At 37.5% G+C, this 20630-nt stretch overlaps 1 protein-coding gene and 1 long non-coding RNA gene across 5 annotated transcripts in view; one reads left to right on the top strand and one right to left on the bottom strand.

Moving 5' to 3' along the window:
* The window catches only part of LOC144364745 (cytochrome P450 3A9-like), a 466715-nt gene that overhangs the window by 148165 nt on the left and 297920 nt on the right, over positions 1–20630 (top strand). The gene's annotated exons all lie outside the window — the stretch shown is intronic.
* On the bottom strand, positions 306–6501 carry LOC144367662 (uncharacterized). Its single transcript, XR_013427190.1, has 3 exons — positions 6271–6501; positions 3578–3671; positions 306–352 (listed from the first exon to the last, which is right to left on the bottom strand). It is a non-coding gene; the product is annotated as an uncharacterized LOC144367662 (long non-coding RNA).

The following is a 20630-nucleotide window of genomic DNA, read 5'->3' as shown; positions in this document are numbered from 1 at the left end:
GCCTTCTATGCAGTATTAAAGGCTCCTAATGAAGAAAAATGGAAAAGGGGGTAGAGGCTGGGCACTGGAGAGAAGGTGAGGCCAAGAGTTTTTGGGTCATCAGAGACTGAGAAATGTCCAAAGTATGACATTTTTGACTTTGAACCTTGACACCTGGTTAAATATGGGACTCTTCACAGGAGGAGGAGCCTCTAAAAGCTTTATGATAATTAATTCCTAGTAATAGCTCTAGATAGGCATTGTCCTCTTGCCCTGGAGTGCCTCATCCAACAAGTCTACCCAAGAAAAGTTTCCAAAATACTCACCCCCACATTTTCCCATACTTGACATTGGACATCATACTGCCAAAACCCTGGGTGGAGTAACAAGAGAATTTATATTGTTATTTTGAAAATATTGAACCCTGCTTCTAATTCAGGAACCAATGATTCCAATCCCTTAAAATCAGACTGGAATATGGTCCATAACTGGCAGTTAGAGGGAAGCTCTCATTCTAAGACATCCAAAGGCAAAGAAGAGAAAATAAATGGAATATTAGTGTTGAGAGCCACAGTTTAGTCGGAATGATGCCTGGCATTTTGCAAGAGGGAATGGTTTAAAGGTAACCCTGCTCTGGGATTAGGGAGGCTCCTGCTGGATTTAGGGTGGATCCTGTTGCTTCAGGCACTGGCTTCTTTGGAGTTCAGGCTGGTGGAGGGAGTGTGTTCCCGAGAAGTGTGTGTAGAGTGCCCGTGAGAGTTCCAGAATAAAGAGTTGCCATTTAAATCTACAAGGCTTTGTGGCAGCTCGGTTAATTTGTGCCCAACCAGACTGCGACATATTAGAAAAGGGAATTTAGAGTCCATCTTGAATTTTCTTGAAGTATTATACATATTGAAGAAATTATCCTCTTTTTTTTTTTTTTTAGACAAGGTATTGCCATGTTTTCTATAATGACTTTGAATTTGTGATTCTCCTGCCTCAGCCTCCAGAGTGGTTGGGACTACAGGTGTGTGCCACAGTTTCACTACTTATCTTTGAGTATGAATATGAAGCAAGTCTAGTTTTCTGTATCATTTTCTCATGTGCATGGACTGTTTTGAAATCCTGCCTACTTTGAATCATTCCCTCCACCTGGATGTGAAAAAATCAAAGCTGAGAGAAAGTGAATGAGTTTCCCATGGAAATTATCAAGGCCACTTCACTCATTTTTCATGAATCTCCCTAGAATACTGGGGAAATGAGGAAGTTTAAGGCACCAGTCACCTCTAAGTTGACCATGTTGATGTGAGTAGTTTAGCTGGCTATTTCACTACTGTGACCCTTATAAGAACCATGTAGAAAACTAAGATATACTGGGCTCACATTTTCAGAGGTCTCTGTTCATACATCACTTCCTGTGTTGCTGTGGTCTGTGGTGAGGCAGAATAACATGGCAGAAGAGTGTGAAGGAATAAAACAGCTCAGGACTGAAAGGGTAAAGTTTCAAAGCTGCAAAGCCTGAGATAAAATGTTAAGGACCAGGCATTGTAAACCTGCCTCTAAACTGCAAAGGCTGAGTTAAATCCCTGAGGCACTTAAGAAAATGTCCTACTGGCCATTTTGTTGTTTAATAACTTAGGACTCTGAGTAGCCCGGCACTTAGGCATCCAGGCACCAAAACCAATCAGTTTGAATGTGTACCCCACTTAGAGGTGACCAATCACCCGTGCCCAGACTGTTCCCACCAATGAATGTACTAATCATGTCTAAGAGTTGTTGTTTGATTTTCCTGCGCCTCATGATGATTTGCCCTGATGTATGCAAAGCTTCCGCCCTCCCCAAAAAAGTGTACTTAAGCATTGCTCAACCACTGCTCTGGGCTCTGGGCTGTTCTTTTTTTTTTGAGTGGGCATGGAGCCCCAGCATGCTGGTTCAATAAATCCCCTTCTGCCAATTGCATGAGTGGTCTCTTGGTGGTCCCTTTCTCCGACGCTTTGCCGGACCTTTACAAGAACGTGGCATCAGGAAGCAGACAGAAACTCCATTAACCAAGGACAAAATGTATGCCCTGAAGCCAGGCCCCCAGTGACCCACGTCTTCCACAAACACCCTACCTGCTTATAGTTGCCCCCAGTGAATCCTTACTGAGGAAATAGTGTAGAGAAGATTAAGGCTTTCACAATTCAATCACTTTATTTCTGAACTTTCCTACATTGCCTCACACATGAGCTTCTGAGAAATACCACGACCATAACAGTGATTCTCATGCATGTTGTGGAGTGAGAAAGAATAAGTAAGGATTGTCAAAATGAAGTCACTTTCTGTTTTTCCAGCTCAACGTGAAAAAGATGGAGAGATGCCACTCCTACCCATGGGAGTCAACAAATTGAGTACTTGCCCTAAGTTTTTTTCTTCTAACACTTAAAAAGAAATCTTCCTATTGCTATGTTTCAGGGATGATGTTTTCATGATGCACAGGGAGACCCCCAATTGTGTGGATCTTAAAGGCTATCTAGTATACTGTTGATCTGGAAAGCGTGAATAGGAAATAGTGTCTTTTCAGCAGAAATAGCAGAATGGAATTCTCAGGGTGTCAGGGGGCCTATAATTTTCAGGGGGTCTATAATTATGCTCAGAATTATAGAATTAGAGTATGATAAACAAGCCTCAGTGTTTGGAAGAGATAATCTGAGCATAGTGTAGCCTTTTTTTTTTACCTCTGGTTTTGAGCTCATGAATTTCTGTCAATAGTCAGGCCCCGAGTCAGATATTTAAATGGGTTAATGACAAAGGCTTGATGAAAATTCACATTTGTTGTGGAACATGTTACCCTCCATTCAGTTTAAAATTTTTTAATTTTTTTAAAATCATGTGATTACTACTCATTTCATATGTGATACTGCCTTTGTTAAAAAACAATACACATCTTGTGCTTAATTATGTGAAATTCATAGACAAGGGCTACCTTATCTCATTCATACTTATTCGTTGCTAAGACTCACTGCTAGGGTGCTATCTTTGAACGATAAAAGGAAATGCAGAATGCTGTCGTTTCACCTGTTAAATCCTCCAAATATCTCACAGGAAGTAAAACTTGGGTGAAGCCATGGAAATAACCACGGGGTATTTACACATTCAAAAATTAAGTATGTACAAATTGTCAACTTATAAATGGTTGGGGTTCTTCAGAAATTGTAGTTTCATTTTTTATTTACAAAGGGACTCATGAGACCTTGCAAAGAATAGGAATGTTTGAAGGTGTTAACCATGCCCTCTTTCACAGACTTTCTGCTCAAATACTAAGCACAATATAATCGTCCTGGAAATGTGCACCCAGCAAGTTAAACATCTTTTTTATGAAAAAATCAAAGTCTGAACAACATCATGAAGATCAAATGCAGATGTACGAGAGATCCAAGCTGTTCCACTGAGGCTCTTGAAGAGTTGACATCAGAGCTACAGGAAAAACCTGGCCATGCTCCAGGAGGGGCCTGAACATTGTTTCTCAAAGGATAAAAACTACTAAATTTCTCCTGAAGAGGAACATTTTTATTGATGGTACTAAACTGGCATTTGTACTCAGGAGAAAAAATAGAAGGAGCTTAAGCACACTCACCTTGCAGTAGTACAGAAGAGTTCCAAATAAAGGCAGAGGTGTTGGTCCAGGTATTCCCAGCTTCTTAAATAGCCCATGAGAGTAGGTTCCATATCTATAAAGTGAAATAGAAAGCCGGGTCAGCCTGATTGTCATTCTATAGATAAGGTCCTGACCAGTCTCTGACTTAGAAACTGGACCAGGCAGTGAGATAGGTAACATGTCGGTGATACATAACAACAAAAACTCCAACTGGCACATTCTGTTTTCCAACACCACTTAGAGATAACTTCCTGCCACAAGAGGCACAATGATTTGGTAAAAGAACTTGAGTCTTCATTGCCCCAATAATTGGGTTTGTTCTTAATAAACATTCCCAGCCTTGACTGCGACTGAGAAGGTCAGGCTGGCATTCTGCCAGGGCATCACAGTTGCTATGTGTATTTGGTATGTTAACCTTTCCTTAACGTAGAGATTCCTAGTAAAAAAGGGCCAATGCTTTGACATGCCTTTCATTATGAGATTTTGAGTAACCAAATCCATTCAAGCACACAGTGTCCACTGAGAACCTATGGTAACATTATTTCTTGCAATTTGGTCATAAACCTTTCATACTTTTCCTTCTTTCTATGCCATGTCTCTGGTTCAGCATTCAGCCCTTCTTTAAATTTGACTTCACATGGATATTTGGAAGCAGTCATAGTATTCTTATTTCTGTTGAATGACAAATGTGACATTTAAGAAAACTGGGACTTCCATTGGCTTTATACCAACGTGAGCTAAGTTGAGTGTCACCCAAGTCCATTGTCAGACAATCTAAGTGACTTGAGAAAGAAGGAAGGCTGAGTTTCCTTAGACTCTTAGTGCTACTGTGAGGAATAAATGACTGAGGAATCATCTTCAGGCCATTCCTCCTCTCATTGAGTTTGATCCTCCAACTGGTGATGCTCAGATGGCAGCACAGAGTTAGGCATGCTCATGTTTACCAAGGCAATCAATCATAAAATAAATTTGTGTCTTGCCTCTATACATCAACTCTCCTTGTATGAAAACCCACAAAGGCTGGTGCTTCCTTGGGCTAGCCAACCTGAAACACAGATGTGTCATGTTCACATCCCCATGCCTGAGGGTTCTGGATCCTAAAATCTTCACCCCTATCAGCATTGATAATAGATGAATGACTAGGTAAAGGAAAAATGGTGAACAAGAGATTCCTGGCAGCTACTTCAATAACGAAACAACCAGTCTTGCAAAGATTGCCCCATAGTAGCACAGAAGAGAAAAGTCTGGCATGTTTAAATAGCTCAACATGCCCAGCAATTCCTTTTAACTACATAGAAGGTGACCTTCCAAATTTCAGTTACAGTCCTGATGACAGAGCAGACAATATGCAACATAAAATAAGAATCCATAATGTGTTCCAGACAGTTGAATAAGAACTTGCTGCTTCTTTGGAGGAGAATTTTTAAGGCAGTATAGTTTTCACATACTCTGTACAAATCCTGTCATTACATACAGTAAAATTAAACTACATTGATTCACTAGAGAATGTCTGCAGAGAGAGAATTATGTTGCCACAACACCCTGAATTAGTAGTACCTTTTCTTTCAGACAATAAAAGACAGATCTATATTTTCATTTTCCATGCTATTTTGATTCCTTATTTTTAAGAGTGAAATTGAGAAAAATGTCAGATGTGATCTGTGTGGAATCTCCCCTACACACAATCAAAATAACCTCTTTCCCTCTGTTTCATGATGTCAGGATCCCATTAGTAAAAGCAATTTCCCTACTAGATGATATTCATTCATGCTTTTATGTTGGAGTGTAAAGGAAAAGAAGTAAAGCCAATTTGGCTTTGTGATGTTGTTCACGCTGCTAGACTATTTCATATTGAGGGATAATAAGTCTCTTTACTGATGCTAATATCTCAGAGAGAGAGAAAATTATACAAAAGGAAAGAATAAAACTTCTTAAAATTTCTGTCAGGTATTCTCTGCTCTAGACACTTATCATTTACAAGGAATCAGTTCTGTGAATTTCAGGGTGAAATAATTGAGTTTTACAAGAGAGGGAAGTGCCAGGAGAAAAAGAGGGAATTGTGCAGTCAACCTTCCAGGGAGTCTGAGGTGTGTTATATAGAGGGTGCTGGGGGCAAGAGGGGGCAGGAGTCACCACATGCACAGGGGATAGTCCTCTTGCATGTCTTCTGCAATAGGCAGAAATCCAAGAAGATAAAGAGACAAAACCCAAGTAAACTGGTTTTCCCCAGAATTCTTTAAATTTGAAAGGGAGTGAGGTTCCCACTGCATGTGATAATAGTTATTAATTATCTGTATATGCTGAATTCTGGTTTATTCCTCTAGGTGAAAACACAGAGCCAATCAGATAACCCCCAGAAACAAATATCAACACCAATTTCCCTATCCACAGGAACTCACAATTTGTCTTCAGCAGTTCTGTCTTCTGAATTTTTTTTTTCTACTATGTAGGCTTTTTTGCCAAAAATGTGTCAATTTGTAATTCAGTGAGGCCAATTTATGTGTTAGGAAAGGAGATGGGGCCAGGCATGCTCAATAGGAACTTTTTAAGTGTTTATAGAAATTTCAATTCCATGATCTCTTTTGATCTTTCAAATAGACAAAGAAAAGAGGAACATAATTAGGTCCCCACCTCCAGGGTTACAGAGGAGAGGAGACTGGACAGCTACTCACAGATATAGGAGCACCAGGAAGATAGCCAGGAGGACCAAGGTCTCTATGGAAGAATTGGAGATCAGATCCATCACCACTTTTCTTCAGCAGTTCTGTCTTCTGAATTGTTTTTTTTTTTTTTCTGCTATGTGGTCTTTTTTGCCAAAATGTGTCAAGCTGAAATTCAGTGAGGCCAATTTATGTGCTAGGAAAGGAGGTGGGGCCAGGCATACAGCCAGTGGAAAGGCCACCTATGCATCTTCTGAAATTGGAGGGGTCAGGTGTTCTCTTTGCAGTTGACAAAGAATCATGCACTCTCTTCCTTTGATCTTTTAAACTATTTACATAAACAAACTTCCTTTGGTAATTACAGTAACTTTAAGGCCAACAGCTGTCCAATGGGTAACTAAAAGAAGAATAAATCTTGGTATTCTGCCTTCTTTAGGTATCCTTTACTAACCTAATATTTGTGACTACGCAGCTTTGCACAAGACATGTTAATCATTTAAGGAGTGTTTATCTAAAAACTAGCAAAATAAGAATGTTTAGTCCCAAATATACCTAATCTGATACCACCTTGGAGATTGAGGCAAGATTGAAGGGACATTTGATTGTCAGCTTTGGGGGTTTTGTTTTGTTTTGTTTTGTTTGTTTGGTGCTGAGGATGGAACCCAGGGCCTTTTGCATGCAAGACAAGCACTCTACCAACTGAGCTGTAACCCCAGCCCTGATCCTCAGCTTTTAAAGCAGCTCTTCTTCAGAGCACCAGAGTGGTACCTAGAATTTCTCATTCATTTTTCAATTCCTTCCAGGAATGGCAGAGTCTTGTAGACAGATCACTATGAAAAGAGTGTTCCCTCAACAAAAGGAATCATATCATGGCATCTACATTGCCTTTCTAGTATCCAATATCTGGTAGATAAACATCCTGAGCAATAAGTAAAAATTTACCCCTTTCAAGTGATTAGGACTTCTCAGGAGCTACCTCACAGTGCTAGAACTGAGATAGTGATCCATGAGACTACAGTTTGGGCAAGATTGCTTAACAATGCATACTTCTTCCCCACTGCTCTAATTTTTGTATGAAAGCCTTCAGGTCAACTCCACACCTTGAAGACATGCCTAAAAATATGTCTTCCTGGGGTGGATACACAGATTAAATTTCTTTACTTGCTTTTTACATTTACCCTTTGGGTTTGATTTTGGGGGTGAGTGGCCAGACCTAGATTTTGTATATGGCCTGAAACTTCTGTAGTATGCTTAGTTTATGTTTGGTGGAAAAATCAATATATCACTTTGTAATCAATAATGTCAATGTTATTTAATATTTTATATTTGAACTCAAGCAAAGCCATTAGCATTTAATTTCTTTAATTGTTCATAGCACCGTAGCTGCTGACATGAGAATACATGAGACCTTCATCAAAACAAGCTACATCCATAAACTTTTGGCTATACAGGTTACTGCACCTAGAATGTTTTTGTGCCTCACAAAAGACTTCAGCTTACCCTTCAAAAACCAGCTCCCACAGCACCTATTTTGGTATAGTCTTTCCTAATTTATCTTGAGCACTAGGACAACTTATTCCTTGCTGTGATCTCCAAGACTCTGGAAGCTGACGAAAGAGGATTGCAAGTTTAAAACCAGTCTCAAATTGATTGAGGCCCTATGACACATAGATAGACCCTCTCTCAAAATAAAATATAAAAAGGGAAGGATAATAGAATGAATAATACAGTATTACTTTATGTGCATATATGATTACACAATCCAGGTAAATCTACATCATGTACAACCATGAGATTCATTCTACTATACTTCCTACTCATAAACCCCCTTCATTCTCTTCACATATTTCTACTTAATCGTGTCTACACCCCACTTTATTGTGAATTAGCATCAAGATATCAGAGAAAACGTTTGAAATTTGGTTTGGGGGGATCAACTTATTTTGCTTAACATAATATTCTCCAGCTCTATCCATTTACCAGTAAATGCCATTTTATTCTTCTTTAAGGCTGAGTCATATTTCATAGTGTGTGTGTGTGTGTATGACATTTTATTTATATATTCATCTTTTAAAGGACACATACATTTGTTCCATAGGTTAAGTATGAAGATATGCTCACGTATTTGGTTATATACAGACTCAGCCCCAGATACCATGCTGCTTTGAGAGGGGCACACATGAACAGGCAATTGTAAGATGCCAAATAAAGTAATCATAGAGGTATGAGAAAAAACATTCTTATCAATTTTAAAGGTGGAGCTTCTTTCTTGGCATGGGACAGTCCATTCTCTTGTGCATCGTAAGTTTACATAATATCTCTTTTGAGAAGCCTGTTATTACTTCCACTGACAAATAAATTGCACATGGGTTTGACTTTTGTTTTACATTCAAAACTCACAGGTTATAATCTTAAGTATGCAAAAAGAAAAAATAAAGAATATAATGAAAGAAAAAAAAAAGAAAGATGATTTTTTAAACTCAGCTCTCAAATGCTCTTTCTTTTAAGTAAGGACTATTTTCATCTTGCCAACTTTGGAAGGCCGACAGTATCTAAGCTTTGTGGCGCGGACAGGGAATGGCCAAGTATTCTGGGCCTTATGTTTGGAGTGTTCTGAAGACCATCAGATCCAGGAACACATCCTCTTGGACTGAAGGAGGAATGTTCCGCACCCCATAGTCACTGCAGGTTGAATGTTATGTATGCCCACTGTGTTCAGGACCTGTGTCAAGCATTACACATGAACTATTTATAAACTTGGCTTTCATGAATTTTAACCTTTGTTGGGGGAATGAAACACTAAACTACAAAGAAGAAAAAAACCACAAATTTAGATTTTGAATTATAAATTTAAATGAGTTCTGTGAAGTGAAAGAATACTTTACTGAAACTTGTAGAAAAATTTGACTCACTCATTCTTTCCATTTTAAACTCACTCCTTTTTCAAAAAATATAAAAACAGCAGAATCAACAAAACTAAAGAGCAGGGAAGTGTGAGCCGTTGGGTGTAACTAGACTTCTTTCCTCATGTAGGTGATGGATATTGGCTAGAATTGACCTAAGATGTCCGCGGGTCTTGTTATCTGAATCACAGGACTTGCTCAGGACTGCCTGCCTCTCTCAGGATTGATATAAAACACACCCCTTCTTCATTATTCTACTTATTTTGTATATTAAAGTCCATAAGTTCCTGCTGTCCAGTCAGGAACCAAGAGATCCTATCATCATGATGCACAAAGGTAGAATAGGCAGGATCTCAAAGAAGACACACCTGCCATGGAAGCTCTGAGCCCTAAAGTCTAGAGAGGTTTCTCAACTGGGAGTGAAGAGAGATAGGTACACCACACCCCCACACAACGCTTACCTCAATAAAAACTAGCTAGTGTTTATTTTTTAACTCTTTAAATTTTTATTTGGGATTTTTTGATATATATGACAGAAGATTGTATTTTGACATTATACATACGTGGAGTATATCTTATTCAAATTATGATACCATTTTTGTGGTTGTACATGATGTGGAATTTTACTGGTCATGTAGTCATATATGAGCATAGGAAAGTGACGTCCAATTTCTTCTACTTTTTTTTCTAATATTTTGTTGTTGTTTTAAGGACTTCTCCTTCATTAACTGGCACAACCCATCCAACAATTCTATGAGATATGTATGGCTATAATTATCATTTTATGAAAGAGCAACTAAGCCCCAGAAATTTTAACTCACCATATACAGTTACATAGCTAATTACTACCATCAAACAGTAGGGCCCTGGAGCAAAATCTTGTGATTCCATTTCCGTTGAAAGTTCAAGACACCTTCTAAAAACCCTGGTTGATGTTTTAACCTCACATAGGTTACATATTTATTTCTACATCTCCCAGAAAACTCCCAACTCAGTTACAAATTGCTGCAGAACTGCTTGTAAACACAAATCCACAGACGACCTTTTGTTTACTTATTACTAAATGTGAATTCACTTAATTCTATGAGTCAGCAGACAGTCAGAGGTAAAAGGAGTTCAGCCATTTTGCAATCAGAATCATTCCAATAGTCAGGAAAAGAAAAAGAAAGAGGTCAAAACCAATAAATCAAAGATAACTGAGAGAATTAATCAGTGAGGACAAAAATGTGCATCATGGGGTTATGTTGAAAAAGCCTGAAAAGCCTGCACACTGTCCCCTCTATGTGGGCCAGTGACCTTCTAACTTGCCTGGTGGGACTGCAGGCTGGCCTTATCCAGGGAATGACCTGCTCACCACCATGCAGATTCCTGTAAAATGGATCTTTTAACATTTCTTACTGATTTTGTTTCCCAGCCCTTTTTATTTTTTATTTTGAAAGAGAGTCTTGCTAAGTTGCTTAGGACCGCACTATGATAAAGATTAAAACTGATAATCCACTGGCTTATGTAAGCTTTTCTTTTCAACAATTTTGCCAAGAGTTTTGGATTTATCATAAAGAAGTTATTCCATAAGGAATATTCCATATTCCCTAAAGGTCAAGCCATTGTAGAATGAGCTCATTTACCTATTAAGCTACAATTACAAAAACTAAAAGGGGGATATAGGACTATGACTCCCCAACATAACCTCAATTATGCTCTATTTGTTTTAAATTTTCTAAATTATGACTCAGAAGGTCACACTGCACTGAGTGACACATGTCTTCCATAGCAACAGGCCCTTTAGGACTTACAGACTGATCAATGGAAAGGACAAGACCTAGTGATTATGTGGGGCAGAAGTCATGCTTGTATTTTTCCAGAAGGTGCTTTTTCTCCTCTTTGGTTACCTTAACACACCATCAGGCATGGAGGACGTAGAACCTAGATTCAAATGACTGAAGATCGACCCAGAGAAGCCTTCACTCAAAAGTTAGAAAACATCATATTTTGTCCCTGTACAACTAAAAACAATTTTTAAAAACTCGACAGAAGAGAAGATGGACCCTGAGAAACTGAACAAGGAAGCTAATCTAATTAAAGGACCTGAAGAAATTGACAATATGGGCTACAGGAATGATTTGACATCCAGGGAAAGCTAAAACTCCAATGGTGATGCTTGCTGCCGCAGTAACAGCTCTATTGAGCTGTTGGGTAATAGGGAATCAGAGAGAAACTTATTGTACATATTTTCCAGATCCTCCTCTAGTACACCCAGTTGTGTGGACTGGAGAATCCATCCCAGTATCTACTAATGACTCACATATGATGGGAGGACTTACAGACACTCATATTACTCTCAATGATGTGAATGGATTTAATTATCCTGGCAATGTTGTGCTGGTTCCATGATAAACATGCTGGCTGTCTAAAAGTTTTATTTGAGGGAAAGACAGAATTAGGAGACTTAGACCAACTAATTCTACTGTTAATGGAAACTTAAAACTTTATATTAGATGAGTTATTAAATGGGACTTTCCCATAACAACCCAGTCATCTCAGCAGAACTTCCATGAATAATACCTCATTGTCCTAACCATTCTGCAATAGAAATTGGCACTTTTCGTAAGTAGATAGATTGTATAAATACATTTACACTACAACATAAAGTGTCTAAAAATAGTGGGTGTATTTTGTACTGGTCTCCTAAAATTGACAAAAGGCAGTTATGCAAGAGGACTTCCAAATTCCTGGAGGATTTGTTAGCAACATCTTGACTTTCAGCAAAGGTGGCATTCAGAAAGATGTTTGGTACTTAATTCCTGCCTCAGAATTCTTACATTTTACTGACAAGTCTTTACCAGACTTTGTAGGCAAGAACTGTAAGGAAAGTTTTTGCTATGGCTTATGAGCCTGTGTTCAATCTCCTTATGTCTTAATTACTGGAATGTATAAATTAAATGGAAAGATTATAGATATCTTGTAACATGTAGTAAATGTAATTTAACTAACTGTATCACCAGATATAATAGAGAAAAAGGTATACTTCATCAGCCCTTTTTTGTCTTATTACCAGCTAATATTTCAGAGCCATGGTACACTGAAGCTGGTTTTCAAGTCTTACAATAAATACATTCCTAGCTAGTGAGATCTAAATGTGCTCATAATAGTGGGAGTTGTTGCCTTGGTTTCTTTTATTGCTTCAATGGTCACAGCTTCAGTGGCCATATCTCAAAATATTCAACATGCAAATTTTCTTAATAATTTCACTCAGAATACTTCCAAGGCTCTTCATAATCAAATAAATATTGATGAAAGAATTGAGACTAAGCTAAATGCTTTAGAAGCTACTGCCTTAAATATTAGTAATGAACTTTCAGATTTGAAATTCAAGGAAAGACTTAAATGTCATGCTAGCCAAATACAATGCTTCCCAATGGATTGGAAGAAGGTTAAAAATCATTTGTTTCGGTATTTGGCAAAATAATAATAACAGCTTGAATATTTTGGAGCTCCATCATTGTATTCAAGATGTAAAAAAAAAGTAAAATTGATTTTTTGGATCCCACTTTTTAGCTGATCAAATAACCTTGAAAACATTCTTAAACATTCTGCATGTTATATTCTTGTGTTGTTCTCTTTGCTACTAATTCTCTATTATAATAGTAGGATGGTGAGCCTTCAAAATACGGATTTAGGGATTCAAAAAAGTGACCCATCACCTGCTTTTTCAAAGAAAAATAGTGGGAATATTAGGGGGGGGCTGTTGGGCTGAATAACTGGCATTCTCCTTTTTGTGATTGGAAGAGGTTCTGTCTGTTCCTTTTGTAGGGACATAGATATTGCCTGAATCCTTGAAGTAGCCGAATGTGTCTTCATGTGTTTCTTCCCACAGCCCCAGGGGTTGAATTTCTCACCTGTAACCCTGCCCCTCTTGACATTTTTTGGATGAAACTTTTTAAAGAATTAGGGTACCCACCCAATAAAAGCTCACTTCTGAACAGGCTAGCTCTCTCTCTTGCCAGCCTCTGGTGACATTCCTCACTCTCCAATTTGGGGAGCTTGAGGCTGAGAGCAGAGGAGCCATCCTGAAGCTTGATTCAAAGATAAAGTGTGTGTGTCTGTGTTTTATTTGGTATCCCAGGAAATTCCCACGAGTGACCTTAAGTTTAGCTGCCTGCGCTGGTTGTGGGCGGCAGTATAAGATGAAGATTCTGTAACATAATCCAGAACACACACATGCACACTCATACACACACACACACACACACACACACACACACACATACATTAGATGCTAAGCTCTTAAACTCTGACTCATAAAATGAGCAGCAAACTATATAAATCACACACATGCTCACACAAATAACAACCCCATATATACAGACTCGCACACACACACACACACACACAAACACACACACACAAACACACACACACAAACACACATAATATGTATACATATACACACATACATACACATTTTTTCATTAGAGGAGACATAAATTTTGGTCCTTAATTTTAAAGTCTAGAAATTTTGGAATTTCAGAGTGATCATGATCATGAAGGAAGATTTTAGATTTCTCTTGTTTTGAAAAAAGTATATTTCAATAATTTTAGCTGCTAGATCATTAGAAAAAAATTTTCTACAATTTGTTTTCTTGGATCAAAAGTTCCTTATCACTATGAACACATTATCCCATATTTCTGGCATCACATTTGGTCTCCACTCCTTATTTCCCCAGGGACTTAGGATGAATAAAATATCATCCTGGTTTCTACATCCTATGGCTTCATCCTGCACAGTGTAAGACAAATTCCTTTGCCACTTGTAGTGCCCACCTCACTGTGGTCTCTCTCTGGTTTGGTGCATGCATCTTCTCATACATGAAGTCCAGGTCCAAGTGCACTCTACTGCAAGACAAAGTTGGTTTATTACTCCCACTCTGAATCCTCTGTTTCATTTCTTTTTATTTTAACTTGTTATATATGACAGAAGAATGAGTTACAATTCATAGTACACATATAAAGCACTATATTTACACCTCTAAGGTCTTCATATATGTATTTAAGGTAATGATATCCATCTCATTCCACCATCTTTTTATTCCTCCATGCCCCCTTCTTAGCACTCCCACCCCTTTATTCTGTCTAGAGTTTGTATAAATCCTCCCATGCTCCCCCAAAACCCCATTATGAATCACCCTCTTTATATCAGAGAAAATATTTGACATTTGTTTTTCTGGGATTGGCTAACTTTACTAAGCATTAACTTCTCAAACTCTATACATTTACCTGAAAATGTCATGATTTTATTCTCTTTTATTGCTGACTAATATTCCATTGTGTATATATATCATTTTTTGTTTATTCATTCATCTACTAAAAGACATCTATGTTGGTTCCACAGATTGGCTATTGTGAGTTGTACTGCTATACACTTTGATGTGGCTGTGTCCCTGAAGTATGCTGTTTTCAAGTCCTTTGGGTATAGACCAAGGAGAGGGATAGCTGGGTCAAATGGTGATTCTATCCCCAGATTTCCAAGGAATCTCCATACTATTGTTTATATTGGCTGCACCAATTTACAGTCCTATACGCAATGTATGAGTGTACCTTTTTCCTCACATCCTAACTAACACTTATTGTTGTTTATATTCTTAATAGCTGAATTCTGAATGGAGTGAGATGAAATCTTAGAGTAGTTTTGATTTGTATTTCTCTAATTTCTACACATGTTGAACATTTTTTATATATCTGTGAGTTGATTATAATTCATCTTCTGAGAGGTGTCTCTTCAGTTCCTTGGCCCATTTTTGGTTAAGATATTAGGTTTTTTTTTTGGTGTTTAGCTTTTTGCCTTCTTCATATACCCTAGTGATTAGTGCTCTATCTGATGTGTGAGGTGTAAAATGTTGCTACCAAGATGTAGGTTCTCTCTTCATCTCACTGATTGTTTCTCTTACTGAGAATAAACTTTTAGTTTCAATCCACCCAATTATTGATTCTTCATTTTAATTCTTGTGCTATAGGAGTGTTATTAAGGAAGTTGGGGCCTAATCTGACATGATGGAGTTTTTGGCCTACTTTTTCTTATAATAGGCACGGTGACTCTGATTTAATTCCTATGTCCTTGATTTACTTTGAGTTGAGTTTTGTGCATGGTGAGAAATAGCATTTTAATTTCATTTTGTTGCATATGGATTGCCAGTTTCTCCAGCATCAATTGTTGAAAAGGGTTTTTTTTCTCCAATATTTGTTTTTGGCGCCTTTGTCTAATGTAAGATAACTGCAATTATGTGGGTTAGTCTCTGTGTCCTCTATTCCATACTATTGGTCTACCAGTCAATCTTGGTGCCGATACCATGCTCTTTTTGTTACTATTGCTCTGTAGTATAGTTTAAGTTCTGGTACAGTGATGCTACCTTATATATTTTCTTGCTAAAAAGGGAAGATTAAAGGGAAGATCTAATTCTAAGACATCTAAAAGCAATAAAGAAAAAATAAAAGAGAGATTAGAAGAGGGAATTTAGAGTCAATCTTGAATTTTCTTGAAGTATTGTACATATTGAAGTCATTATCCTCTTTTTCTTTGAGATAAGATTTTGCCATGTTCTCTATGTTGGGTATAGACCCAGGAGTGGGATATCTGGGACAAATGGCAGATATATCTTCTTAAAGGTCCTCAGAGTTACTCCTGGATTTGTAATTCTCCTGCCTCAGCCTCCAGAGTGGTTGGGACTACAGGTGTGTGCCACAGTTTCGCTAGTTGTCCTTGAGTAGGAATATGAAACAAGTCTAGTTTTCTGTATCATGTGCATGAACTGTTTTTGAAATCCTGCCAACTTTGAATCATTCTCTCTACCTGTATGTGAAAAAATCAAAGCTGAGAGAAAGTGAGTGAGTTTCCCAGGGACATTCTCAAGGACACTTCACTCATTTTTTCCCCAGATCTTTTTCATTTCTTTCATGAATCCTTCTAGAATCATGGAGAAATTAGGAAATTAAAGGCACAAATCACCTCTTTAGTTAACCATGTTGATGTGATTAGTTTAGTTGGCTTCTTCACTCCTGTGACCCTGACAAGAACCACTGGACTCACAGTTTCAGAGGTCTCAATTCATACACGGCTTACTCTGTTGCTTTGGACTGCAGTGAGGCAGAATAACATGGCAGAAGAGTGTAAAGGAATAAAGAAGTTTAGGACATGGCACTAGAAAGCAGACAGAAACTCCACTAACCAGGGACAAAATGTATGTCTTGAAACCAGGCCCTCAGAGACTCACCTCTTCCATCAATATCCTACCTGCCTACAGTTGCACCCAGTTAATTCTTACTGAGGAAATAGTGTACTGAGTAGATTAAGGCTTTCACAATCCAATCACTTTATTTCTGAACTTACTTGCATTGCCTCACATATGAGCTTCTGAGGAACACCAACAACATAACAGTGAGTTTCATGTATGTTGTGGAGTAAGAAAGAATAAGTGAGGATTGACAAAATGGGGTCACCTTCCAGTTTTCCAGCTCAATGTGGAAAAGATGGGGAGATGCCACTCTACCCATGGGAGTCAGCAAATTAAGTACTCTAAGTTTTTGCTTCTAACACTTAAAAATAAATCTTCCTGTTGCTATGTTTTAGGGGTGATATTTTTATGATTCACAGGGAGACCCCCAATTATGTGGATCTTACAGCCTGTCTAGTATACGGTTGAACTGAAAAATTTGAATAGGAAAATCATGCCTTTTCAGCAGGAATAGCAGTATGGAATTCTCAGATGGTCATTAGGTCTCAGAATTTTAGAATTAGAATATGATAAACAAGCCTCAGTGTTTGGGGGAGATAATCTGAGCAGAGTGTAGCCTTTTTTCTGGCCTCTGGTTTTGAGCTCATGAATTTGTGTCCAGTAATTAGGACCTGAGTCAAATACCTAACCAGGTTATTCCCAAATGCAAGCCACAAATTCACATTTCTTTTGGAACATTCCATTCAGTTGATTTAAATTTTAATAGTTTTTAAATCACCCAATTTCTGCTCATTTGACATCACTAAATGTGCCTTTGTTGAAAAAACAATACTCATCTTGTGTTTAATTATGTGAAATACATAGATAAGAACTGTTTTATCTCATTCATAATTTTTTCCTTCTAAGACTTACAGACAGGGTATTATCTTTGGAGAATAATAAAAATACAGAATGCTTTTGTTTCATCTCTCAAATCCTGTAAATGTACCTCCAGTAGTAAAACTTGAGTAGTGCCATAGAAATAACCACAAATTTAGACATTAAGAATTTTTTTTATTTTTTTTATTGGTTGTTCACAACATTACAAAGCTCTTGACATATCATATTTCATACATTAGATTGTAGTAGGTTACGAACTTCCAATTTCACCCCAAATGCTGATTACACAATCATGTCGGTTACACATCCACATTTTTACATAATGCCCTATTAGTAATTGTTGTATTCTACTGCCTTTCCTATTCCCTACTATCCCCCTTCCCCTTCCCTCACATCTTCTCTCTCTACCCCATATACTGTAATTCATTTCTCTCCTTGATTATTTTCCCATTCCCCTCACAACCTCTTATATGTAATTTTGTATAGCAATGAGGGTCTCCCTTCATTTCCATGAAATTTCCCTTTTCTCTCCCTTTCTCACCCCTCTCATGTCTCTGTTTAATGTTAATCTTTTTTTCCTGCTCTTCCTCCCTGCTCTGTTCATAGTTGTTCTCATTATATCAAAGAAGACATTTGGTATTTGTTTGTTAGGGATTGGCTAGCTTCACTAAGCATAATCTGCTCTAGTGCCATCCATTTTCCTACAAATTCCATGATTTTGTCATTTTTAAGTGCTGCGTAATATTTCATGGTGTATAAATGCCACATTTTTTTTATACATTCATCTATTGAAGGACATCTGGGTTGGTTTCACAGTCTACCTATTGTGAATTGTGCTGCTATGAACATCGATGTGGCAGTATCCCTGTAGCATGCTCTTTTAAGGTCTTCAGGGAATAGTCCGAGAAGGGCAATAGCAGGGTCAAATGGTGGTTCCATTCCCAGCTTTTCCAGGAATATTCATACTGCTTTCCAAATTGGCCGCACCAATTTGCAGTCCCACCACCAATGTACAAGTGTACCCTTTTCTCCACATCCTTGAAGTTGTTTGACTTCATAGTGGCTGCCAATCTTAATGGAATGAGATGGTATTTTAGGGTGGTTTTGATTTGCATTTCTCTGACTGCTAGAGATGGTGAGCATTTTTTCATGTACTTGTTGATTGACTGTATATCCTCCTCTGAGAAGTATCTGTTCAGGTCTTTGGCCCATTTGTTGATTGGGTTATTTGTTATCTTATTGTCTAATTTTTTGAGTTCTTTGTATACTCTGGATATTAGGGCTCTATCTGAAGTGTGAGGAGTAAAAATTTGGTCTCAGGATGTAGGATCCCTATTTACCTCTCTTATTGTTTCTCTTTCTGAGAAAAAACTTTTTAGTTTAAGTAAGTCCCATTTGTTGATTCTTTTTATTAACTCTTGTGCTATGGGTGTTCTATTAAGGAATTTGGAGCCCGACCCCACAATATGTAGATCGGAGCCTACTTTTTCTTTTACCAGACGAAGAGTCTCTGATTTGATATCAAGCTCCTTGATCCATTTTGAGTTAACTTTTGTGCATTGTGAGAGAAAGGGATTCAGTTGCATTTCGTTGCATATGGATTTCCAGTTTTCCCAACACCATTTGTTGAAGATGCTATCCTTCCTCCATTGCATGCTTTTAGCCCCTTTATCAAATATAAGATAGTTGTAACTTTGTGGATTAGTCTCTGTTTTCTCTATTATACCGTTGGTCAACGTACCTGTTTTGGTACCAGTACAATGCTGTTTTTGTCACTATTGCTCTGTTATAGTTTGAAATCTGGTATCGCTATACGGCCTGATTAAAACTTCCTGCTTAGAATTGCTTTTGCTATTCTGGGTCTTTTATTTTTCCATATGAATTTCACGATTGCTTTCTCTATTTTTTCAAGAAATGCCGTTGGGATTTTGATTGGCATTGCATTAAACCTTTAGAGAACTTTTGGTAATATCGCCATTTTGATAATGTTAGTTCTGCCTATCCATGAACATGGAATATTTTTCCATCTTCTAAGATCTTCTTCTACTTCTCTCTTTAGGGTTCTGTAGTTTTCATTATATAAATCTTTCACCTCTTTTGTTAGGTTGATTCCCAAGTATTTTATTTTATTTTATTTTTTTTTGAGGATATTGTGTATGGAGTGTTTTTCCTCATTTCTGTTTTGGAAGTTTTGTCGCTGATATGCAGAAATGCCTTTGATTTATGCGTGTTGATTTTATATCCTGCCACTTTGCTGAATTCATTTATTAGTTCTAGTAGTTTCTTTGTAGACCCTTTTGGGTCTTCTAGGTATAAAATAATGTCATCCGCAAATAGTGATAATTTAAGTTCTTCTTTTCCTATTTTTATTCCTTTAATTTCATTCCTCTGTCTAATTACTCTTGCCAGTGTTTCAAGAACTATGTTGAACAGAAGTGGAGAGAGAGGGCATCCCTGTCTCGTTCCAGATTTTAGAGGGAATGCCTTCAATTTTTCTCCATTCAAAATGATGCTAGCCTGAGGCTTAGCATAGATTACTTTTACAATGTTGTGTTATGTTTCTGTTATCCCTAGTTTTCCTAGAGTTTTGAACATAAAGGGATGCTGTACTTTGTCGAATGCTTTTTCCGCATCTATTGAGATGATCATATGGTTCTTATTTTTAAGTCTATTGATGTGGTGAATAACATTTATTGATTTCCGTATATTGAACCAGCCTTGCATCCCAGAGATGAATCCTACTTGATCATAGTGCACAATTTTTTTGATATGTTTTTGAATCTGATTCACCAGAATTTAATTGAGAATTTTTGCATCTCGGTTCATTAGAGATATTGGTCTGTAGTTTTCTTTCTTTGCGGTACCTTTGTCTGGTTTCAGAATCAGGGTCATGTTGGCCTCATAGAATGAATTTGGAAGAGCTCCCTCTTTTTCTATTTCCTGAAATAACTTGAAAAGTATTGGTATTAATTCTTCTTTAAAGGTTTTGTAAAACTTCGCTGTATATCCTTCTGGTCCTGGGCTTTTCTTGGTTGGTAGTGTTTTGATAGCTTCTTCAATTTCATCCATTGATATTGGTCTGTTCAAATTGTGTGTATCCTCCTGACTCAGTCTTGGCAAATCATATGACTTAAAAACTTTATCGATGTCTTCACTATCTTCTATTTTATTGGAATATAAGTTTCCAAAATAATTTCTAATTGTCTTCTGTATTTCTGTAGCATCTGTTGTGATATTGCCTTTTTCATCCCGTATGTTATTAATTTGAGTTCTCTCTCTTCTTCTCTTCGTTAGCATGGCTAAGGGTCTGTCGATCTTATTTATTTTTATGAAGAACCAACTTTTAGTTTTGTCAGTTTTTTCA

Source organism: Ictidomys tridecemlineatus, chromosome 10 (genome assembly GCF_052094955.1).
Source record: "Ictidomys tridecemlineatus isolate mIctTri1 chromosome 10, mIctTri1.hap1, whole genome shotgun sequence".
Classification (NCBI taxonomy): domain Eukaryota; kingdom Metazoa; phylum Chordata; class Mammalia; order Rodentia; family Sciuridae; genus Ictidomys; species Ictidomys tridecemlineatus.
The sequence above is the reverse complement of the archived record's forward strand: the minus strand, read 5'-3'. Positions and strand labels throughout refer to the sequence as shown.